Raw genomic sequence first — 26,620 nt, forward strand, 5'->3', positions numbered from 1 at the left:
ATGGCTATGGCAGGTAGAAAGTTGGCAGCCTGGAAGTGAACATAAGGTTTCCCTTCTAGCACAGTGATAACATTAGCCCTAATGAGTCTACACTGGCAGAAATCCATTTCTTTGGATCTGTACCTCGTAGGCCTCTGGCTCACCAGATTTGGAGCCAAGGTTACAGCTCCTCAGTCTAGACAATACCTTCCTACAGTATCTGAGCACACAGTGAACCTATCATTACTTTGAAAATGAGTTTTCTCTTGTTTAGGCTGAAAAGGGAAAGGACAACTTTTGGGTAGTTCTCCTTTTGAACAAGTCCTCTTGATTCACCTGGATAGTGGCCTTTGATGACTTTCCATGGTGCTCTGTCTCACCTGAGAGATGAGAAGAAAGACAAAAGCCCGTGGGCATTAGTTGGTGACATCACTTCAGATAAACGGGTTGGGTTCTGTCTTTCCTGAAGATGCCTGTTTCAGAAAAACTCTCAAACCATTTTCTTCTGCTATCACACCACAACAATTAACACAGAGACTTCTATGAGCCCAAAATATATTGGGTTTTCTCTCCACCAGTAAGCAAGCAGTCAATTCTGCAGTGAACAGCAGCTGAGTTTACTCCAATTCAATTCTGGCACTATCTTCCTGGAAATAGCATCGGATCTCACTGGTTGAGGGCTCAGTCCCAAAGACTGCCACCCTGCCAGACACCCGCTGTAAGTCTGGGCCTCAAGGACATATGACTGACTGGCTTCATGTTGGGGTTCCCATGACCCACTCTTTGGGTTTGATTAATTTGCTGGAGTGGCTCATAGAACTCAGGATACCATGTTTACCGGTTTGTTATACAGCATATTACAAAGGATACAGATGAAGAGATGTGTAGGGAGAGGGATGGGAAGGGCACAGAGCTTCCATTCCCTCCCTAGATGTCACCCTCCAGGAACCTCCATGTGTCCAGCTGTCTGGAAGTTCCCCAATCCCAGTCTTCTTGGGTTTTTATGGAGGCTTCATTATGTAGGCATGATTGACAACCATGTAGAAATATAACTACAAAAAAAGCTCATGATCTAAACCCAGCAAGTCCTATCTTCACACTTTTCTTGGCCCCACTGTGCAACATTCCTTCCTCTAAGGTATGGGGCAGGACCCTATCTGGAATGAGAGTCTTTTAACCCACAATCAGATTACTGTCCTTCCTTGGGCAGGTGAAAGGAGGACAAGAGAAGGTCAGAGAGAGAAAGAGAGAGAGATTCTGTCTCCTGAGGCCTAAGGCATCCCTATATTATAGCAAAAGACCACAGCAAGGTCTACAGGAATTATGAGCAAGGAACTGTGGAAAAAAATTCATATATATATATATATATATATATATATATATATATCTCATAATATCACAGTGCCCAAAGTGATACATTTAGTAGATCCTTAAAAGTCTTCAGATATGATATGAATGCAATATTACACAGAAACCATAACATTTCCCTCATGAGACACTGTCAAGAAAACTAAGACATGATGAAGAAGAGGACTGATTACTTTTTTTTTTAATAACAACAAAACACTTAAATTACAATCAAGGTACTTAGTTGAATCACTAAATGGACTTTCAGAACACATTTGAAAGCAATAATTTTAATTCCACTATTTAAAAAAATGAAAAATTATTTTTATGAAAGTAACAAATGCTCATTGTACAGCATTTGGGGAAAAAGGAAAAAGCTATAGAAAACTAAATCACAATTACTTATAACTCTAAACTCATAGGTTGTATTCCTAATATTAATTATGTACATATTTTTCAGAATGTTTTTGATGGCATATTGTGAATCTAGATAAATACAGAGGGAGGCCAAAAGAGAGAGAGTTGGGGCAGGGGTCTTACTGGAGAATATGAAAGGGTTGAAGTTAAAGAAGGCAGAGTGAGAGCTCAATTGTACAGTTGTAGGGGTGTTGTGCCATCACTCCTGGGGTGGAAGGCATGTGTTTACCCTCCACCTCTAGCTGAGTGGGAGAAGCTTCCAGAGAAGCACTTAGAATGTGGACACATGGAACTGGGGTCTGGCATATGCTGGCCCTAGGCCCTTAGTGTGGCTGTGGCTCTCAGCATCCAAGAGGCACAGAGTGGAGCTGTTTGGGTTTTTTCAAATAATTTGCATTTTACATTGAGAATTATTGCATATACAATCACATAAACCAAATGGAACAAGTGAAGTTGAGCTCTATTTTTTTTTTTCATAAAGCATTGGATTAAAGGAATATTACTACTTACTGTGGGGAACAGACCTAAAAATAAGATTTTCAAGAAACTTCACTTCTTTCAAACAATAGGTTGATTGTTCCACTTGATTAAACTTCTTCAAAACGATTCCAGATGGGAAATGGGAGGAGGCTCTGGCCTGCTCTGCCCTCCATTGAGTTTTGCCACAAGCTCCCAGAGAGCCGACCAAAGATGCCACAGATTTAGCAATGGACAAGAGCCCTGAATTACTTTGATTTCAGGATATATAGTACATATAACCTAGGAAAATCCCTTTCCCCCAAAAGTTTTGAATATATCCAGTATCATCAATCCCCAGGACCTGCATTATTTCATCAGGGCTTTAAAATAAGTTTGACTAGTGAATGAAACAAATTCATTTTCCCCATTTAGCAGATGAGGAAACTGAGGCTCAGAGCTTTTCCAAATTCACTCTTACTAGTGGATAGCAGTGCTATGGACCAGAACCTAAGTCTTCTCTCTCCTAACTCATATATATATATATACATATATATATATATATATATATATACACACATATCTGCATATATACATATATGTATGTATGCAAATATATAATCAACACTATTTGCAATAATATAGGATGTATGTATACAGATATAAAATCTTGACACTATTTGCAATAATATAGGGCTGGCATTATTTGCTTGAATAATGAAGGCCCTGGAATGTGATGTAGTCTGATTTTACTGGTATAGTGTGTGTTCTACAATTCTTCAAATTCTTGAATTTTAAGCCAGAGCCCAGCATTCAGCAATTAAGAAAACTCAGTGAAGTATGGCTTCGAAGAGGGAGCACACTGTATTCAAAGTGCTTTGTAGAATATACAGCATTTCCTTCCCTTGATGAATACAGTGATCTAAGCGTTGCATTATTCAAACATGGGGTGAATAATAATAAGGCACTGGCTGGAACTATTAAAGAGGGGAAAAATACTTGGAGGGTTTTGTAAGTCTTTACATTTAAACTCGTTCGACCTCTTCTCTTGGAGAAAACATTCCCAAGACTTTTATGCTGCATGCTATTTTGTTTTCTGTCCAGGTCAGAGTTGCTAAGAAATTCTGGCTGTCTCTAATGCAAGAGGCAATAGGTTATAGAATCATCAAAAGTAGACACGAGGAATAACTGCAGAGCTATTGCCTTCCTCCTATGGGGACAAATGCTGGATTCCAACCCTGTAATGTGTTCCTCGTGTAGCTGAATCTGATTTCACTGGTGGGTGTAACCAGAGACCTTTGCCCTCACATTCATTGCAAGCTGCTGCGAACAACAAAGGCCCCTCGACGACTGACAAGGAGTTCTTCTGGAATGAGCGTAACATAAAACCCATCACAGAATTTTATTAGAACCAGGAAAGGTGACAGAACTATTGGTCATGACTCCAAAGAAGTCAGAGAAAACCCACACGCTTCAAGGACTGATGGAAAGCTCTTGCTCAGCTAGAGGCTTCCATCAGGTTTTTTGTTTTTTTCCTCTTTGACTAAGGACAGAAGTGCCAGTGTTAATGAATTTGGGCCACGTATTTCGGCTTTTTTGACTCTTCTGGAAAATGTGATCACAAACTTTCTAAGACAGAGAACATTTTCTGTGAATTTAAATTTGACACACTCTAAATATAACTCAAGAGGCTTATGGGCACTCAGTAGAACTTACCCCTAGTTTAGCTTGTTTCCTTCTTGGCAATATTCACTTATTTTTATTATTTTTTTAAGGGAGAAAACAGTCCTTTAAGAATTAATGGAAAAAGTTCCAGAATGAGAGTAACAAACTTAGTTTTTATCAATTATTGGGTTGTTACCCCAGGAAAAGTTCTTAACTTCCTTGAGCTTCACTGGGTTCTGGGATAGCAATTATTATTATGAGCAATCTGATGAATTTGGGCTCATCCTTTGTATTTCACAGATAAGAAAAGAAATGCTACTGAGACAAATTCCATACTTTGCACAAATGGCAGAGTTAGCAGGTGTGGAGCTGGACTCTGAAACCTCCTCACTAAGACTCAAGTGATCTGGCTCTGCCCTCGAGAGTTTCCTTCCCTAGAAAATATGTTCTCTAAATTCCACTACTCATGGATGTTCATTTACTCTCCTTCTTCAGCCATGTAGTTTGTAAATTTTTTGACCAACATGTAAACACAAACTTTTTCTTTATATAAATACTACCTGGTTTAAATTCGAACCTCAATTTACTTTTAAACACCTTTCCTGTATTTCTTAATCTGGTCTTGTATCACATGTGTACCATGAACCATTGGAAGGAGGAATTTTTTTCATGTTTAGAATATGAAAGCATTCATAATACTGTTTCAAGAAACATACTGCTTTCTGATCCACACCAATGGAAGTTTTGGGGTGATTCTTTTATGGCAACATGGATGATGCTGTAATATAGTTTTTACTTTATGTGGCTGTCAAATCAGGTAGATTTTGAACTCAAAGAGGTTAGATGCTGAGTTTCCTAAATTTGTAAGTCAATTTCACTAGGTACATGAACTGATTATAGGACTTTTTTTCCAGACCCAACCAAATAGAAATTCACATGGGATACATAAAGCCACCTTACAGACTTATACTCACACTTTTAAAAGCATATATTGCATTTGATGAACTCCTTCATGCAAGCCGATATACTAGGCAGAGAACCATACACAAGAGGTCTCTGCCCTCATGCAGATTTCTGGCTAGCTGAGAAGACTTAATTATACAAATAAATGTGAGTGTACTGAGTTTAATGAAGGAAGAAAGTAGGTGCTTTGTAGCATCTCTTTAATTAGCGTGGGCAGAGATTGCTAGGAAGGCTTTCTGGAGCATTTAAGCAGAAATGTGAAGAATGGTCAGGAATTAATTAATTAGATTAATCAATTAATTAGATTAATTGGGGTGGGGAGAAAGTTCATTCTGAGCAGAAGTAACCAACACATGAAAGCCTCAAAGATGGGACAATCCATGGCACCTTAATGAAGCCAAGCCAACTCTAGGGATGAGTCTTGCAATGAGGGATGCTGAAGTGATGAGTCAGGAATTTGGTCATACCAAAGGGCAATGGAAAGCATTACTGCATTTTAAACTTTGGACCAACAAGATCAGGTTTGAATTTTAAAGGTAATGTTTACATTTCCATGTGGAGCATGAATTTGAAGAGCGTAAGGATGGATTTGAAAAGACTAATGAGCAAACAAGTATAATAGAGCCACATATGCTGGTGGCTTTAACTAGGATGAAGGTGGTATGACATAAGAGGCCAGAGTCAATTGAATGGCTTTGAAGAGTATTTAGGGAGTATAATCAATCAGTTATTGGTGCTTTGCTCCATGTGGGAGGATGAAAGGAAGTGATTCAAGACTAAGTTACAAGTTTCTAATTTTAACAACTGTTGGATGGTGGTATTATTTATCAATATAGGAAACCCAGGGAAAGAGCAAATTTGGGGTGGGGATGGTCATAATAACTATACTACCTGATATTTACCGAGCATTGACTATGGACCAATAATTGTAAGTGGCCCTGCTTGTTTAATTTTCTAATCACTCTGAAGTAGAAACAGTGGTGGATAGTTTGTATAAACCCCTCACAGTCATATAAACTGGTATCTGAAAGGACTGGGATTTCAATACAGGTCAATAATCCCAGAGACCCTGCATTTACTCATTATCCTACTTGAGGGTTTATGTAGAAATGCTGAATAGAAAGTGAAATATACAATTCTAGAACTAAGAAGCAAAGTCTAAGCAAGAGATATACATTGGGGTGTCATCGTATTTGTCATGATAGGCTATAAAATTTCATGGTTTAACACAATCAAAGTTTGTTTCTTGCTCACACAAAGCCCAGTGTGGACGCCTCAGTCTGGTGCCTCTCCTAGGCAGCTCCTCTCCAAGTGTTGACTCAGGCATCAAGGCTTCTTCCAACTTGTAGTTTCACCACTCCTTGGGACCTTTTTGGAGCCCTCCCTGATTCCTTTGTGTTCAGCTAGCTGATGGGCTACAAGAAAGAGAGTGGAAGATTTCTCAGGGTGTTTTTAGGGGCTGTGACTAGAAGAGGTATACATCATTTCCACCCAAATTATAGTGACCAGAGCAATTCATGTGGCCCCAACTGGTCACTTACACTTAGCTCTGTGCTCAAGAGGAAAATGAAGAGATTTTTCACAAATGTATAGATGGTGGATTGAAGCCATGAGAGTGAATAAGCTCACTTAGTGAATGAGTATGGAATTAGAAAGATGGCCTAGGTCAGATAACAAGATCTTTAGGATAATGATGATGATTAATAATAGCTAAAACTTTCAGAGCACTTACTGTGCTCCAGGCACATTTACATATATTAATTCATGTAGTTCTTATAAAAGCCCTTTGAGGTTCTGCCATTATTATATCTTTTCATATAGATAAAGAAACAAAGTTACAGAGACAGTAAATAACTCTCCGGAGGTCACACGGTGACTAAGTGGCAGAATAAGAATTTGAATGTAGATAGTCTGATTCCAGAGTCTGTGAGTTTAATCTATGTCATATGCTACATAATTACTAACTTCAAATACTTGAAAAATGTCACATTAATATGTAAGTATCTTTGCTATGGGTTCCTAAGGGATAGGACTATAACTAACAAATGGAATTTAAATGATGGTAGTGTTCAGCCCAGAAGAAAGTAGCTGTAATAGAGTTGTCTAAAAGGAAGAAAACTGCATCTTGAGATAGTGAGATCCTGATCAGTGGAGGTACTCAAGCATAAGAAGAACAAATCCTTGGTAAGGACGTCACAGAGAGGATTCAAGCATCAAATGAGTGCTTGGGAGAGATAACGCGTATATTCACCATATGTTTGCAAATTTCTTCTAGTGAATTAATAACAGTTGCACCAGTCTGATTTCTGAATTAGCTATTTAAATTAGTAAGTTCCAATTTCTGTAACTTCTAAGTATTGGACTTGAAAGTAGGTGGAGAAAGGGAAAAAAAACCATAAAAGAAGAATAAGCCTCTGCTCTTGAAGATCTTGTAATTTAGAGATAGAAGACATATGCTTGTGTATCATTCCTGCAAATTAGCAGAGAGCCACCTACTTAGAGTCTAATCTGGAAGAACCGAGAAGTGATTAATAGATGGCAAATGATCTCAAGGTTGGCTCAGCTCTTTTGGTTCCCTGCCCCAAAGCCCTCTTTTCCTTCTACTGTCAAGGTGGTTCTCCAGCTTTAGCATGCATCTGAATCACCTGGAGGGCTTGTTAAACCAACCTCAACTTTCTCCTTCAGTAGTTTGGGTTGGGCATGCGGATTTGCATTTCTAATAATTCCCAGGTGATGCTGCTGTTGCTGGTCACACTTTGGGTATCACTACTCTAAGACTTAATTCTCAATAGCATCATCCTCTGTTTATGTGTCTAGCTTCTCCTTCTGAGCTGGAACAGGGACCATCTTGTTTGTCTTTTTAAACTATGGTTTAACCCACTGTTCCTCACTAAATTTGCGTTAAGTTAATAATTCAAAAGACATATGCACTTTCTAGATGCACAAAGGGAGAAAGAAACTATGGGAGTCAGTCAGAGGAAGAATCCTATGTTCTAAACTCCTGGCACATGTTTGGAAACATGATTCATGCAAGGAGGTGTTTAAGCTGAAAAGAAACCTCATGTACACACAAAGGTTTATATAAATACCCCATTTTATAATTATGCACATAGGACTACAGTCCTCAAATGAGCATCTGAGTATTTTCTTCTCACCTTTCTTTCTCGTCGTTTTCCTTCCTTTTTAGACTGTCACAGACACTTCAAGAAGGAAAATATTCTTTCTTGTGCAGTGAGTGTATTGTAATTTGCCTCTTCCTGGAGTCCATTCCCTTTGGACTGGCTTTGGCTGAACTTTGCAGTCTTCACTGAAGGGGGAACCCTTTCCCACTGTTCTCTGGGAGAGCAGCCCCTTTGAAGTCACAGCTGGCTTGACTAAACTCATTTCCTCCATCCACAATGTGTGTCTGATGTAGTGTTGGCTGAGGCTCCTTCTTGCCGGCTCCCGCTGTTGAACCAGACCCAAGTGCAATGTTTAATGTGAGTGTTTGGCTTGGCTTAAATTTGGCCAAATCATCTGTACTTTGTTTCATTTGAAAGCCCTACTTTTTTTCTTCTCTCTCTCTCTCTCAACTAGTTCATTCCAGATGTTTTTGATTTGTCTTGTTGTGGTCTACTCCACCCAGTTCCTAAATCAGTAAATCATTTTCATGCTTCTTCCAAAATCTAAGAAAGTTCTCAATTAGAGAGAAACTGATTATAGGTTTCACAGAGCATACACTTAGGGACGGCTGCTCTCCTCAGGAACTACCTTTAAAAGGTAGGGGAAATGTCTTGTGATTGAGAATACCTGGATTTCACTTCACCATCCTTTCAACTTCTTAGCATTTGGAATAGGAGAGTATACATAATATATATGCTAACATTATAAATTTCAAACCTCATCCTCTGCTTCAAGGCTTGATATAATTTCTAATCTTGTTTGAAGTCCCTCTGTTATTCAAGTGCAAATGGTGATTCTCATTCTATGAACTCATATGTGGCAGTGAAAAGACTTACTAACATATCATATTCATACCCTTTTCCTCTCTACTGTCATCTTTTACGTTTCCCAGAATTTTGATTATGATGATGAGCATGAGGATTGACAAAATCGAAGAAGGGAAAAGTGTTTGCTTTATTGTCATTTTAAAGAGCAAAGAACTTCTCCTTGGTGGAAATCATAGATCTGATAGGCCAGTGAGGGAATTTACAGAGAAAAAAATCAGTATATTTCCTGAGTTTGGGAAAAGAATTTTGCAAGTGGAGAAGAGAGATTGAAGGCAGCTGACTGCATAATAAGTTAGAAGACAAATGGACAAGAGAATTTTAAGAAATTTTGATATTATGAATGTAATTTTTCTATGATACCTTTTTAAGTGACTTTAGTCAAGACTTATATTCCTTTCCAAGACTATTTTTGGAGACGATATGTGTTTTCTTTTGGATTTGATGTTAAGATGAGACATATTGTTCAGATTACACCTGTGAGACTTTGTGCTACTTAGTTTATTTCATCCTGCTATGTTATTATCTGATACCAGGATGCAGCAGAAGGAAAATGGCCTTTAAAGCTACACACATGCTCTTGTTTTTTTTCATTTTGGGTGGAAAGAACAAGGGTTTTTCTAGTGACTCCTAGAGTAATGTATTTAATTAGGTTAGTTACTTAACTTCTCTGAGCCATTTCTTAAAAGTGAATATGCTAATGTCCAAATTGTCTGAATTAAATGAGATCATATAAAGTAATTGTCACTGTAAAATCTGTAACTGATATGTTGAACAACCATGACTCATGGAATGTAATAAAAACACAGCTTCATCTTCAACTTTAACCTTATTATTTACTTACTGCTAACAGTTAGCCAGGACACTGGTTGAAAATGTTGGCAGATTACTTATTTTTCTGGGCATTCTTAGATAATAGAAAATTATCCAATCACTTTTTATATCAAACACAGATGAGTCAGAAATGTTTGGTGAATGTCCAATTCAACATGATAATCTAGAAATTAACATTTTAATCTTCATTCAAAGATAAGACCTTCTCCCCCAATCCATTCACTAAACTGGGCAACCTGAGTGGACCAGTCCATGTTTGGGAGAATGGAGTATGATCAGCCCTTCTCTTCTCCCTCCCTCCCTCCCTTCTCGACTACCTGCTTACCTATTTTCTTAAGCTTAAATTGACAACATATCCTGGATTCAATGAAGGGGAGAAATGTGGACAGAAGTGAGAAATTTCTTATTTGGTCAGTAGTAAGCTGGTTTCTTGTTATTTGATCCTGGATGCTGAGTTCCGCTATCTCTTCCTCTCACACACGGGGGGCATGCAGTGGCCTGGTGAATATAATATGCCCAATGAATATACAGGGCCAGGTGACATGGCCTACAGCATGAGGGGGATCTAGAGAATTACTGCACTCCCCTGTGTGTGATTGCAGTCTTCTAATATGGAATCTCATTGGAAAGATCAGCCATTTAAATAGGAATCCTGCCAAAGGGGGTTTCTGCCATATGGCAAAAGGATCCATAGAATATATATTGAGTGGACTGCCAGAAATACGAGTTTAATGTGGATCAGGACCATGCTGACCAAAAGTCAAGGCACTGCCCAAGTCCATGGCATCCTGCTTAGAGAGATCCAGTGGGGGACCCTCCAAAGAACCCACAGTAATGTACATCAGAGAAAGAGATAGCAGAACTCAACATCCAGGATCAAATAACAGGAAACCAGCTTACAACTGAGATTCAAATATCAGCCCTAGCAATATATAGTAACAACGAAAATATACTTACTTATGTTGCAATAATTCTCTTCTTAGATACATGCCCTAGATTAAGTCTTATATACATTTTTATGGAAACATGTCACAGAATATTCATGGTAGTGTTTTCTCTAATAGTGAAAAATGGAAAACCACCTAAATATTTGTCACCATATATAGGTAGTGTATTGATCTATAAGAATACTATAATCTATTAAAATGAATTAACTAGCAATACATCTATCAGCATGAGAAAACTCTGATAACATAATACTGAGTACAATAAAAGAACTGTTTATAGGAATGTCATAATATGGTGCTATTCATATATAAAGATTATAAATATGCAAAACAAAACTTGACATTGTGAGAGAATACTTTAGTATAAATGTGAAAATATTCAAGGGAATGATTGACACAAAATTCAGTGGTGGTTCTCTCTGAAATAGGAAGTATGTAAGAGAAGAATGGGAACAAGAAAGTATATATCAAACTATCATTTGTATGGAGAGTGTTTTAGCTCTTAAGCCAAGTGGTAGAGGTATTTTTCTTTATGATATTCTCTAGTATTATCTGAGCATCTTATCAGATGCCAGAAATATATGTGCCATATACGTACGTGCACATAATCTTTTTAAAATAAGCTTTTTTTTTTTGCTGGCAAACGTACATTGGGACATATGACTTAGGTCCATGACCAACATGGGCTTTCCATGCTTCCTCTCAAACTAACTTCACCCTCATCACAGGGCAGAGACCCTCTATTCTAGTGACCTTGTCATGGGGCAGCAAGAACAGAGAAAAGAGGATGATCCATGTCTTAGATAGAAAGTCACAGAAGCTGATTGCCCTGTTGTCTAAACCCATTAATGAGACAAATCTTCTCTGAGCAGAGGCATGAATGAGACGTGGAGAGAAGGGCAGAAGCTTTTCCTCAATATTTCTGAGAGAGCAGAAGTTCCTGTTATATGGCTTCTACCTTCCCAATTTAATAACCTGTGCCCTCAATTTGTACTTATGTCATTTATTAAAACCTAGGTTTTATTAACATCAAAATGCATACAAGTTATCCATAGCTATTCTACTTCTTTATTTTAATTTATTTTTTTTTTATTTTGGCATATTATGGGGGTACAGATTTTAAGGTTTCAATAAATGCCCATTTCCCCCCCTCCCCCCAAAAGTCTGAGTCTCCATCATGACCATCCCCCAGATGGTGCACACCTCACTCATTATGTATGTATATACCCGCCCCCCTCCCCCCTCCCACGTGCCCAATACCCTATTACTGTAGTACCTATGTGTCCACTTAGGTGCTACTCAGTTAATACCAGTTTGCTGGAGAATATATCTGGTGCTTGTTTTTCCATTCTTGGGAAACTTCACTTAGTAGTATGGGTTCCAGCTCTAACCAGGAAAATATAAGATGTGCTATATCACCATTGTTTCTTAGAGCTGAATAGTACTCCATGGTATACATATACCACATTTTATTAATCCATTCTTGGATTGATGGGCACTTGGGCTGTTTCCACAGCCTTGCAATTATGAATAGGCTGCTATAAACATTCGAGTGCAGGTGTCTTTTTTGTAGAGTGTCATTGGATCATTTGGGTAGATGCCCAACAATGGGATTGCTGGATCAAATGGTAGATTCACTTGTATCGCTTTAAGGTATCTCCATATTGCTTTCCACAGAGGTTGAACTAGTTTGCAGTCCCACCAGCAGTGTAGGAGTGTTCTTCTCTCTCCACAACCACGCCAGCATTTATTGTTTGGAGATTTTTTGATAAAGGCCATTCTCACTGGGGTTAAGTGATATCTCATTGTGGTTTTGATTTGCAATGAGATGTTGAGCATTTTTTCATATGTTTGTTGGCCATTCTTTAGAAAAATTTCTGTTCAAGTCCTTTGCCCACTTTTTAATGGGGTTATTTGATTTTTTCTTCCTGATTTTCGTGAGTTCTAAGTATATTCTAGTTATCAGTCCCTTATCGGATGCATAGCATGCAAAAATTTTCTCCCATTCTGTAGGTTGTCTGTTTACTTTCATGACTATTTCTTTGGCTGTGCAGAAGCTTTATAGTTTGATCATGTCCCATTTATTTATTTTTGTTGCTGCTGTGATTGCCTTTGGGGACTTCTTCATAAACTCTTTGCCCAGGCCGATGTCTAGGAGAGTGTTTCCAACTTTTTCCTCTAGAGTTCTAATAGTTTCACACCTTAGGTTTAAGTCTGTTATCCAGCGTGAGTTGGTTTTTGTGAGAGGTGAAAGGTGTGGGTCCTGTTTTAGCATTCTACAGGTGGCTATCCAGTTTTCCCAGCACCATTTATTGAAAAGGGGTTCTTTTCCCCAGCGTATGTTTTTGTCTGCTTTGTCAAAGATTAGATGGCTATATGAGGATGGTTTTATATCAGGATTCTCACATCTGTTCCACTGGTCAATATTCCTATATTTGTGCCTATATCATATTGATTTAATTACTACAGCTTTGTAGTATAGTTTGATATCTGGCATATTGATGCCTCCCATTTTGTTTTTGTTGCCTAGAATTGCTCTTGATATTCGGGGTCTTCTTTGGTTCCATACGAAGCGTAAAATTATTTTTTCTATATCTGTGAAGAATGCTGATGGGATTTTAATAGGTATTGCATTGAATCTGTAGATCAGTTTGGGTAGTATAGACATTTTGATGATATTGAGTCTGCCGATCCACGAGCATGGTATGGATTTCCATCTGTTTACATCCTCTGCTATTTTCTTCCTCAGTGTTTCATAGTTCTCCCTGTAGAGGTCTTTTACATCCTTGGTTAAGTATATTCCTAGGTACTTTAATTTCTTTATTGCTATTGTGAAGGGAATTGAGTCTTTGATTTGGTTCTCAATTAGATTGTTGTTGGCGTATATGAATGCCTCTGATTTCTGTGTATTGATTTTGTATCCTGAGACTTTACTAAATTCATTGATCAGTTCCAGGAGTTTCTTGGTTGAATCTTTGGGGTTTTCTAGATACAATATCATATCATCAGCAAACAGTGAAAGTTTGATCTCTTCTGCCCCTATTTGGATACCTTTGATTCCATTTTCCTGTCTGATTGCTGTAGCCAAGACTTCCAGCACTATGTTCAACAGAAGTGGAGATAGTGGGCATCCTTGTCTGGTTCCAGTTCTAAGTGGGAATGATTTCAATTTTTCCCCATTCAGTATAATGTTGGCTATGGGTCTGTCATATATGGCTTGTATCATTTTTAGGTATGTCCCTTCTATGCCTATTTTCTTAAGTGTTCGTATCATGAAAGGGTGTTGAATTTTGTCAAAAGCTTTTTCTGCATCTATTGAAAGAATCATGTGGTCTTTGTTTTTGCTTCTGTTTATGTGGTGAATTGCATTTATAGATTTACGTATGTTGAACCATCCCTGCATCCCTGGGATGAAGCCCACTTGGTCGTGGTGGATTATTTTTTTGATAAGTGTCTGGATTCGGTTAGCTAAGATTTTGTTGAAAATTTTTGCATCTATATTCATTAGGGATATTGGTCTGCAGTTTTCTTTTTTTGTTGCATCCTTTCCTGGTTTTGGTATCACAGTAATATTCGCTTCATAAAAGGTGTCGGGGAGGTTTCCGTTCTTCTCGATGTTGTGGAATAGTTTCTGCAAGATAGGTACTAGTTCTTCTTTGTAAGTGTGGTAAAATTCAGGTGTGAAGCCATCTGGAATGGGACTTTTCTTTTTAGGGATATTTTTAATTGCTGTTTCTATTTCAGCTGTTGAGATTGGTCTGTTGAGGGAATCTATTTCTTCCTGGTTGAGCCTAGGGAGGCTGTGTGTTTCTAGAAATTTGTCATTTCCTCCACATTTTCTAGTTTGTGCGCATAAAGATTTTTGTAGTATTCATAAATTGTATCTTGTATCTCTTTGGGATCAGTTGTGATATCTCCTTTTTTATTCTTGATGGAGCTTATTAGAGATTTCTCTTTTCTGCTTTTCGTTAGCTTAGCCAATGGTGTGTCAATTTTGTTTATTTTTTCAAAGAACCAACTTTTTGTTTTATTAATCTCCTGAATAGCTTTCCTGTTTTCAATTTCATTTAGTTCTGATTTGATCTTGTTGATTTCACTTCTTCTGCTGGGTTTGGGGTTGGTCTGTTCTTCTTTTTCCAGCTCTTTGAGTTGTTTCATTAGATTGTCTATTTGTGATCTTCTTGTCTTTTGGTTATAGGCATTTATGGAGATAAACATTCCTCTCAGAACTGCTTTAGCTGTGTCCCAGAGGAGTTGATAACTTGTCTCTACATTTTCGTTTTCTTCATAGAATTTTTTTATTCCTGTCTTGATTTCTTCATTTATGAAGTAATCATTTAGTAGGAGGTTGTTTAATTTCCACGTTTTTGTGTAGAAATGTGAGTTTCTGTTAGGGTTGATTTCTAGTTTTATTCCACTGTGATCTGAGAAGGTACATGGTATGATTTCTATTTTTTTAAATTTCTTGAGATTTTCTTTGTGTCCTAGGATATGGTCAATCTTAGAGAATGTCCCGTGAGCTGGTGAGAAGAACGTATATTCAGTGGATTTTGGGTAGAATGTTCTGTAGATGTCAGTCAGACCCAATTGTTCTAGAGTTTTGTTTAAGTCCATTATTTCTTTATTAACTTTCTGTTTGGAGGATCTGTCTCGTGCCGTCAGTGGGGTGTTGAAATCTCTGGCGATTATGGAGTTGCTATTAATCCATTTGCTTAGCTCCAGTAAGGTTTGCTTTATGAATCTGGGTGCACCTAAGTTGGGTGCATATATATTTAAAATTGTTACCTCTTCTTGTTGGACTGTGCCCTTCACCATTATATAATGACCCTCTTTGTCTTTTACTACTTTTGTTGGTTTAAAAACTAAATTGTCTGAAATTAGAACTGCCACACCAGCCTTCTTTTGGCTTCTATTTGCTTGGAATATTGATCTCCACCCTTTTATTTTTAGTCTATATGCATCCTTGCAGGTTAGATGTGTTTCCTGAAGACAGCATATACTTGGCCTGTATTTTCTTATCCATTCAGCCAGCCTATGTCTCTTGAGTGGAGAGTTTAAGCCATTCACATTTATTGAGAGAACTGATAGGTAAGGTAGATTACTGATCATTCTGTTGGGTTGGATGTTGTTGCTATGATTTCTGTCTTGAGCCATTGTAATATCTGGCCTTTAATATCTTTGGGTTTTGGTCGTTTTTATATTCGTGGGTTATTATTATGATGTTCCGTGCATAACGCTGTTTTAAGTACTTCTTGTAGGGCTGGTCTTGTCTTGGTGAATTCTCTGAGCCTTTGCTTGTCTGAGAATGTTTTTATTTCTCCTTCATATATGAAGCTTAGTTTTGCAGGGAATAATATTCTAGGCTGGGCATTGTTTTGTTTCAAAAGAGTGAGAATGCGGCCCCAGTCTCTCCTTGCTTGTAAAGTCTCATTAGAGAAGTCTGATATTATTCGAATTGGCTTTCCCTTGTATGTTACTTGCTTCTTTTGTCTTACAGCTCTTAGAAGGGCTTCTTTAGTTGATACTTTGTTCAGTCTGATGACTGCATGTCGTGACGTCTTCCTGTTTGCGTTGAATCTCCCAGGGGTCCTCTGAACTTCTTGAACTTGTATATCAAGGTTTTGAGCAAGGCCTGGGAAATTTTCCTCTATTATATCTTCAAACAGCTTGTCCAACCCTTGAGTGTTGTCTTCTTCCCCTTCTTGTAACCCTATGACCCTCACATTGGGTTTCTTCACATAATCCCACAGCTCTTTTAGGCTTTGCTCTTTTCTCTTGTTTCTCTGCTCTATTGCTGTGACTGATTTATTTAATTGGAGGGTGTTATTTTCAAGCTCTGAGATTCTTTCTTCTGTTTGATCAACCCTGTTCTTGAGACTTTCCACTGTATTTTGTAGTTCCTTGAATTGATTCTTCATTTCCAGGAGTTCGGTTACACTTTTCTTCATTGTGTCTATTTCTTTTTCCATATCCTGGAGGCTTTTTGTGGTTTCTTTATGTTGGTTATTGAGTTGTTGTTGCAGCTGGGTGAGTGTTCTTATGATACACGTACGAAATTCCTCTTCTGTCATATTGGTTGCCTGATTTTGGTCGGTGTCCGTTTCTAGGGGGCTGGTGCTCCTCTTTGGGGGTGTGTTTTCCGTTTGGTTCTTCATATTTCCTGAGTTCTTTCACTGATTTCTTCCCATGTCGATAAGTTGTTGTTTCTTTCCTTAGGTTATTGTTTGGGTATTCACACACCTTGTTTAGTTTCTGAGGCGTTAGGTGGTGTCTGTGGGTGAAATTGGACCACTCCCTGTATATTGAGTCAGTGGGTGCCATGGAAAGGCTGTGCAAGATGCCATCCCTGTCAGTAGGTGGCGTGTGCTTAGAGGAACAGGCTATGCTGTTGATTTTGTGTCCTGTTATCAGCTCTTGTTCTGGGCGGAGCTGGGTTGGGTAAGCCTGGCCTCAGGCCGTTATCAGGGGTCAAAGTTCTGTTCTCTGCTTCCTGGGAAAGCTGTCAGGGCGGGGCTGGAATGGTCCCATTCAGCCAGAAAGTCTGTGTGTGGGGGTGGGACTGTCTGAGACCCGCAGTCTGGAGCGGGGCTCCCTTCTTTCCACCCTCCCCAAGTCCGCAGCTACTCCTGGTCTTCTGCCAGCAGGCCAGACCACAAGCCACCAGGCCTCCCGGGACTGTGATGTCGGCAGGGATGTTCCCTGCACAAGAACGCCACCTTGGTTGGGTGCATGGCCTCCTCCTGGGAGGAGGGTTGCCCTCTAGGCCGCGGATCCACCCCTGGAGGCACACACACCTCAGTAGGCTGTTCACGTATAACCCTTCTGTGCCCCGGGCAATGCTAGCCCTCGGTGCAGGGGATCTGGTCTGCAGGTCCAACCTCTGGGTCCCAGAATTCAAACTGTATCCCCACCAGGGAGAGGATTTCCGGTCCCAATTCACGCACAGGGAGCCCAAGCTGGATCTATGTCTCTCAGCCTCTGAGTCGGCACCGTTCTCCTGGGAACACCATGCCAGCAGCACCTGGGAGGGTGGGCAGGTAGGGAGCTCACAGTCTGAGTTCCCCTGAGTCAGCTGTAGGGTCCCAAACGGGAAGGTCCCATTCCCTAGAGGTGCCTCTGGCTGGTGGCTGTATTGTCTCTCTGGGCAGCCGTGGGTAGGGTTGGCGGAGGGGAGGAGGAGGCAATATGGCGCCTGCCGCGCGGCTCGGTTCTGTGCACACAGAGGTGCCCGGAGGAAGTTGGTAACCTGGTGCCACGTCTTGTACAGGCTCACCACTGGCTGGCGGCGGCGGTCTCTGGGCTGGTGTCCGCAGGTCTCTCCACCTGCTGGGGAGCCCACCAGCAGTCCCAAATGCAGGGGAGGGGAAACAGCAAATCCACCTACCCTTGCCGCTGGTCTCTGGGCTGCTCCGGTGGTCTCAGCCTCTAGTTCTCCTCTGCAGCCTCCTCCCGTGGATTCTCCCGGGGTCTCAGGTACCCCTCCTTCCAGCACTTGTCTGCTGTATGCTCATCTTCTTGCTTCTTTACTCTAATTTCTGCTAGAATCTGTCTTTTCTGCAGAGACACTCTGTCTGGCGGTGTTATTCATCTGCCATCTTGCTCCTCCTCCTCCTATTCTACTTCTTAAACTATGGCTTTGGTTAATGTAATCAGTTTTCAAAGAGTCCCATCATTCCTTATTTAGAAGGATAAAGACAGCAAATATCTTTTGAGTGCCCACAGCAGGTAGCCTTTTGCAACCGTGCTCCACTCTGACTGCTTCCCTCAAGAGGCATCCCCAATTGCAAACAGCTTGTGAGACAATGGAATATGATGGCCTGAAGTCTGGGTAACTACTCGTGCACCACAACTTATTTGAGGAAGATTGATGGAGGGCCAAGAAAACCTGGCAAGGTTAGCAATTTTTAATACATTCAGGCATTCTGTTTAAGACTTTCAATATACAGCATATTTTTCCCAAATTCTAATACCTGTAGATCACATTGGGAGGTCCTACATGAAAAAATAGCCATGATGGCTGGTGAGTGGAGTGGGGTGAAGGAAAGGGAGCTTCAAACTGGTTTCTGGAATGGGGTTCTACTAGGTTTCAAGGTCAGGAGCAGAGAGCCAGTTAATAATTAGGAATAATGGATTATTTGATTTTTTTTCCTGTTGAGCTTATTTGAGTTCCTTTTACATTCTGAATATTAGTCCCCGTCAAGTGGGATGAATGGTTTGAAAATATTTTCTCCCATTCAACAAGTTGTCTCTTCTCTCTGTTGATTGTTTCTTTCCCTGTAAAGATGCCTTTTAGTTTAATTAAGTCCCATTTATCTATTTTTGTTTTTGTTGCCTGTGCTTTTGAGGTCTTAGTCATAAGTTTTTTTGCCTAGACCGATGTCCAGGAGAGTTTTCTTTAGCTTTTCTTCTAGCATATTAATATTTTCAGGTCTTATGTTTAAGACTTTAATCCACTTTGAGTTGGTTTTTGTATATGGTGGGAGATAGGGGGTCCTATTAAAAAGTGGGCAAAGGACATGAATAGACATTTCTCAAAAGAAGACACACAAACAGCCAATAGAAATATGGATAGAATTCTCAAATTCACTAATCATCAGAGAAATGCAAATCAAAACTACAATGACATATCATTTTACCCTAGTCAGATGGCTATTATTAAAAAGACAAAACAAAACAAAAAAAACCCAGATGTTGGCGAGGATGTGGAGAAAAGGGAATTCTTATACACCCTTGATAAGAATGTGAACTAATAGAACCACTATGGGAGACAGTATGGAGAATTATCAAAAAGCTAAAATCAGAACTACCCTTTAACCCGGCAATCCCACTACTAGGTATTAATCAAAGGAGAAGAAATAAATATATCAAAGAAATACCTGTACTCTTATGTTTATTGCAGCACTTTTCACAATAGCAAAGGTATGGAATCAACCTAAATGCCCATCAATGGATGAATAGATAAAGAAAATGTGGCATTTATACACACAGTGAAACACTATTCAGCCATAAAAAGAATTAAATCATGTCTTTTCAGCAACATGGATGAAACTGGAGGTCATTATCTCCAGTGGAATAAGCTAGGCACAAAAAGACAAATATCACATGTTCTCACTTATATGTGGGAGCTAAAAAATATTGGTCACATGGAGGTTGAGAGTGGAAAGATAAGACAGACTGGGAAGGGTTAGTGTGGGGGAGGGAGGAGGAGAAAGAAAAGTGTGTCAAAGGATACAAGCATAGAGTTAGAAGGAATAAATTAAATGTCTGATAGTTGAATAGGGTGTCTGTAGTTAAAAATGCTTTGTGCTCAGGACATGGACACCCTAAACACTCTGATTTGATTACTATACATTATAAACATGTAACAAAATTTCACATGTTCCCCATAAATGTGTACAAATGGAAAAAAAAAAGAATTAGGAATGAGCTGTTGTTAAAATTAAAGGTGAACTACCACAGTTACCAGGGTGCACCTAAGAGCAGTAAGTGGGATTGAAGTCGGGGATCATGCCCATTCCCACATCACCAAAGTTCTCAGAAGGAGGAACAAATTGGTACTGTGAGATAAATAATAAAACAGTTGTGTATATTATAAACCATACATTTTAGTTCTATGTGATCTGTGAGAGTAAATTCATAAATTTTTCACCAACAGAGAATAAAAAAGAAGATACCATACTCTTTATTGGGAAAACCTACCACGACTAACCTAAGTAATTTATAAGCCCCTTCCCAATTATTTCAGTCTAGAAGCAACACTAAGAAAGCCAACAGGCGGATTAAAAGTGGCATGTCACAATAGCTGGAGGCTTGACAAAGAAGGCTCCAATTAGGATACCCAACCAAACAGCTCTGAAACCCTGAGGGGAAAGTTGCTTAATGTCTATAAACTGTACCTTATAATGCTACTGATCTTAAAGGTGTTGAGAAAATACATGTTAAATAAATAAGAAGAGAATGGGTCATTCAAAACTGGGCTTCACCTTTTTCCCATAAGGGTTGATCCTGGACTTCAAAGCTCAGTATTCAACCTTCCCCAGTCACCTAGCACTGATGGAGATTTCTAGTCACATGTATGCAAACAGAACTTTCTCATGGTGTTTCTGTATTTACATTACCAGTCTTGACTAGGAGCCAGGGGGAAAATCATTACAATATTTCAGAAATGCTTATTCAGTTTTACTTTTCTTCTAGTAGTGGGTGGACTTGGGCTATGCCTCTGAACACATCTGCCCTGAATTTGCATGTATAATGAAACTGATTCTTTGTTAAAATGTTTTTGTTGTGTTTAAATTTTTATTTCAAAATATTTTATTGTGGTCGGGATACACACTTTCCTAAGAGGAACTTCCTTATGAAAAAAAAAATGTGGATAAACTGTAATGGGTGGTTGCTAAGTGAAAGAGCAGAAGGCTAGAAACACCATTGTATACATAATGGCAGCAATTCCAAGCTGGGGGAAGGTATCAATTATCATTTAAACAAAATGTTTATTGAGGTATAGATACATACACAAGTCTTTTTTAAAAATTTTGTTTCCAGTTATTATGGGTACAAAATAGTTTTATATCTTTATAGAATACATGTGATGTTTGGATACAGGCATACAATGTAAATAATCAAATCAGGGTAATTGGGGTATTCATCACCTTAGGCATTTATCATTTATTTGTGTTAGAAACAGTCCACTTCCATTCTTCTAGTTACTTTAAAGTATACCCTAACTTACTGTTGATTCTAGTCACTTTGTTGTGCTATCAAATATTATTCATTCTATCTAATTATCTAGCTATATTTTTATACCCATTCTCACTTTATCCCCCCTCCATTTTATAACCATTCTCACTTTATCCCCCCCTCCCCACTACCCTTCCCAACCTCTGACAAACATAATTCTATTTTCTATCTCTATGAGACCAGTTGTTCTTAATATTTGGTTCCCACATATGAGTGAGAACATGTGAGATTTGTCTTTCTGTGCTTAGCTTATTTCACTTAACATAATGTTCTCTAGTTCCATCCATGTTGTAAGACTCCATTCTTTTTTATGGCTATGTAATATTCCATTGTGTACATATGCCACAATTTCTTTATCCATATGTTATTTATGGATACTTAGGTTAATTTCAAATCTTAGCTATTTAAATAGTACTGAAATAAACATGGGAGTGCAGATATCTTTTCAATATACTGAATTCCTTTGGATATATACTCAGCAGAAGGATTGTTGGGCCATATGGTAGTTATAATTTTAGTTTCTTGAGGAACCTTTATACTGTTATCCATAGTGGTTGCACTAATTCACAGCCAACCAACAGTGTATTTTGTTTATCTTTTTGAAAAAACAATTTTTTGTTTTGTTGATCTTCTGTATTTTTTTCTTTTATTAATTTCATTTACTTCTGCTCTGATCATTATTATAATATTTCTTTTCTTCTAATTTGGGGTTTGGTTTGCTCTTGTTTTTCTAGTTCTTTGAGATGCATAATTATGTTGTTTACTTGAAGCTTTTCTACTTTTTTGATGTAAGCACTTCCTGGTATAAATTTTCCTTTTATTACTGCTTTTGCTATCTCCCATAGGTTTTGATATGTTGTGCTTTGATTTTCACTTGTTAAGAGAAATTTTTTAAGTTCTTTCTTAATATCTTCATTGACCAGTGGTCATTCAGGAACATATTGTTTAATTTCCATGTGTTTGTAGAGTTTCCAATGTTCCTCTTGTTATTGATTTCTGGTTTTATTCCATTGTGATCAGAGAGAATACTTGATATGATTTCAGTATTTTTGTATTTTTTAAGACTTATTTTGTGACCTAATATAGGGCAAATCCTTGAGAATGATCCATGAGCTGAGAAGAAGGTGTATTCTGTAGTTGTTGGATGAAAAATTCTATAAACATCTATTAGGTCCATTTGGTCTATAGTACACACTAAGTCCAATGTTTCTCTGTTCAATTTTTGTCTGGGTGATCTGTCTAATGCTGAAAGTGGAGAGTTTAGTTCTCCAATGATTATTGTATTGGAGTCTATCTATCTATTAGCTCTGGTAATATTTTCTTTATATGTCTGGGTACTCCAGTGTTTCCTACATATATATTCAGAATTGTTATATCCTCTTGCTGAATTGGATCCTTTATCATTACAGAATGACCTTCTTTGTCTCTTTCTATAATTTTTTGTAATGAAATCTATTTTATCTGATAGAATTGTATCTACTGCTCTTTTTTGGTTTCCATTTGCGTGGAATATCTTTTTCCATCCCTTTATTTTCAGTCTATGTGTGTCTTTATAGGTGAAGTGGGGTTCTTGCAGACAACATATAGTTGGCTCATTTTTTCAAAATCCATTCAGCCACTCTCTGTCTTGTAATTGGAATATTTAGGCCATTCACATTCAATGTTGTTGATAGGTAAAGACTTACTACTACCGTATTGTTATGTGATGTCTAGTTGTTTTGTGGTCCTCTCTTTCTTTTTTCCTTTCAACCTGTCTTCCCTTGTTAAGAGGAATTTCATAACACCAGACCTGTCCTACAAGGAATGCTAAAAACTCCTCAATCTAAAAGGATGTTAATAAACAATAAGAAATCATCTGAAGATATATGACTCACTGGTAACAGTAAGTACACAATACAAAATAGTCTGCTCCTGTAACTGCATTGTATAAACCACTTATATCTTGAGTAGAAAGACCAAAAGACAAACCTATCAAAAATAGCTATAACAACTTTTTGAGAGATAGACAGTATTAAAAATGGATGGAAACAACAAAAAGTTAAAAAGCAGGAAGAGATAGAGTCAAAGGGTAAAATTTCTGTTACATTTCTATTTGCTTATTTGTTTGTTTGTAAGCAGAGTTGTCATATGTTTAAAATAATTCATCATAAAATGCTTTGTGCAAGCCTCAAGGAAAGCTCAAATCAAAAAACCTACAACACACACACACACACACACACACGCAACAAATTAAGACATACTACCAGAGAAAATCATCCATCTTGCTCTTCCCCCCTCCTATACACGTTTCTTAAGTGTACAAATGAGTGGATTTAATATACGGAATATTTTCACCATTCCAGAGGAATTCTTTCTTTCCTTTCCTAAGTCCATACCTATACTGCCCCATACCTACACATCCCAAATCAGGTAACCAATATTCTGACTTCTATCACCACAGTTTAGTTTTTTTCTGTTGTTGAATTTTATATAATTAAATGCTACAGTGTATACTTTTGTGGCTAGCTTCTTTCACTCACTTATTGCTTTGTTTTATGAGATTCAACTGTAATATTGCTTGTAGCAGATGTTTCCTTTTATTGTTGTATAGTATTCCGCTTTATGCATATTCTGCAATTTATCCATTCTACTACAAACATTTAAATTGTTCTACTTTTTAGCTACTATGAATAAAACCATTTTGAAATTCTTATACTTTGAATGAGATTTAAAATAAAAGAAGGCTCTGCAATAGGTTCGGGCTGCTGTGCAAGCTATTCTGCCACTTATGCCATATGATCCAGCAGATATAATGATGCTTGAAATCTCAGTTCCAGATAGGGATGCTATTTGGAGTCTTAGGCACAACCCATAGGTGAATTGACATAAGCTATTAGGATTTTACAGAAAATCCCTGCGATCCAACACAGATAATTACTCTCCATTTGTGAAACAGCTCTTAGACTGCTACTTGGCTTTAGTATAGTCTGAATGCTTGATCATGGGCTGTCAAGTTACCATGTGACCTGAGACGCTAATCATGAAATGGTGTTGTCTGACCCACCAAGCCATACAGTTGGGCATACCCAACAACATTCATCATCAAATGGAGCATTTAAGTATTGTTAATTTTATACTTGAGTTACAGGAGAAGAATAAACATCACTCAAGATCACTCAAGAACTTTACCTCCTCTTCTGGGGAAGAAGTTAGTGCATTTTTTGCAGTTGTTATACACAGGATAGTAATATCATGTTAGGCAGAATTAAAACTTTGTTTTTGTCTTTATTTATATGATTTCAGGAGATGAACACAAGTGCCAAGTTGACAAGGGATGGCCTTGTGATGGTTAATTTTATGTGACTACTTGACTGGGCCATGGTGTACCCAGATATTTTGTTAAACATTATTTTGTATGAGTCAGTGAGGGTATTTCTGGGTGAGATTAGTGTTTTATTTATTATTATTATTTTTTTATTTTCATTTTTTTTATTTCAGCATATTATGGGGATACAAATTTTAAGGTTTCAAATAATGCCCTTGCCCCTCATCCCCTCACAAGTCTGAGCTTCAAGCGTGACCATCCCCCAGGCGGTGCACATCTCACTCATTATGTATGTATATACCTGCCCCCTGCCCCCCTCCCACCCACCCAATACCCAATTAATGTAGTTCCTATGTGTCCACTTAGGTGCTGCTCAGCTAATACCAGTTTGCTGGTGAGTATATGTGGTGCTTGTTTTTCCATTCTTGGCATACTTCACTTAGTAGTATGGATTCCAGCTCTATCCAGGAAAATACAAGAGGTGCTATATCACTGTTGTTTTCTTAGAGCTCCATGGTATACATATACCACATTTTATTAATCTACTTATGAATTGATGGGCATGTGGGTTGTTTCCACAGCTTTGCAATTATGTATTGTGCTGCTATAAACATTCGAGTGCAGGTGTCTTTTTTGTAGAGTGTCATTGGCTCTTTTGGGTAGATGCTCAGTAATGGGATTGCTGGATCAAATGGTAGATCCACTTGTATTGCTTTAAGGTATCTCCATATTGCTTTCCAAAGGCTTACAAAGAAGAACTGGTGCCTATCTTGCAGAAATTATTCCACAACATCAGGAAGAATGGAAACCTTCCCAACACCTTTTATGAAGCAAACATTACTCTGATACCAAAAAAAGGAAAGGATGCAACAAAATAAAGCAAACTATAGACCAATATCCCTTGTGAATATAAATGCAAAAATTTTCAACAAAATCCTAGCTAACTGAATCCAGACACTTAGCAAAAAAAAATAACCCATCACGACCAAGTGGGCTTCGTCCCAGGGATGCAGGGATGGTTCAACATACGTAAATCTATAAATGCAATTCACCACATCAACAGAAGCAAAAACAAAGACCACATGATTCTTTCAATAGATGCAGAAAAACATTTGACAAAATTCAGCACCCTTTCATGAAATGAACACTTAATAAAATAGGCATAGAAGGGACATACCTAAAAATGATACAAGCCATATACGACAGACCCATAGCCAATATCATACTGAATGGGGAAAAATTGAAAGCATTCGCACTTAGAACGGGAACCAGGCAAGGCTGCCCACTATCTCCACTTCTATTCAACATAGTGCTGGAAGTCCTGGCTACAGCAATCAGACAGGAAAGTGAAATTAGAGGTATCCAAATTGGGGCAGAAGAGGTCAAACTTTCACTGTTTGCTGATGATAGGATATTATATTTCGAAAACCCCAAGGACTCAACCAAGAAACTCCTGGAATTGATAAGAAATTAGTGTTTTAAATGCTAAACTGATTAAAGCAGATGGCCCTCCCTGATGTGAGTGGGCCTCATCAATCAGTTGTATATACGAATATCATAAAAAGGCTAAGAGAAAATTTTCTTTTTGCCTGACTGTCTTCAATCTAGGACATCTGTCTTCTCCTACTTTCAGACTCAGACTCAAACTAGAATTTATACCATTGACTTTGCTGGTTCTCAGGCCTTTGGACTTGAACTGAAGTTACACTGTTGGCTCTTCTGGGTCTCTGACTTGCTAACTACAGATTTTGTGACTTCTCGGCCTCCATAACTGTCTGTGAGCCAATTCCTTACAAAAAATCATATATATGTAAATACATACATTTATAAATATAAATAGTAATATAAAAATAAAAATATATTTATATATACTTATATTTTATATACATATAAAAATATATATATAAATATATCCTTTTGGTTTGTTTTCTCTGGAGAACCCAGACTAATACAGATTTTGGTAGACAAATATACTCATTTGTCTA

Source organism: Microcebus murinus, chromosome 7, assembly GCF_040939455.1.
Source record: "Microcebus murinus isolate Inina chromosome 7, M.murinus_Inina_mat1.0, whole genome shotgun sequence".
In the NCBI taxonomy this organism is placed as follows: domain Eukaryota; kingdom Metazoa; phylum Chordata; class Mammalia; order Primates; family Cheirogaleidae; genus Microcebus; species Microcebus murinus.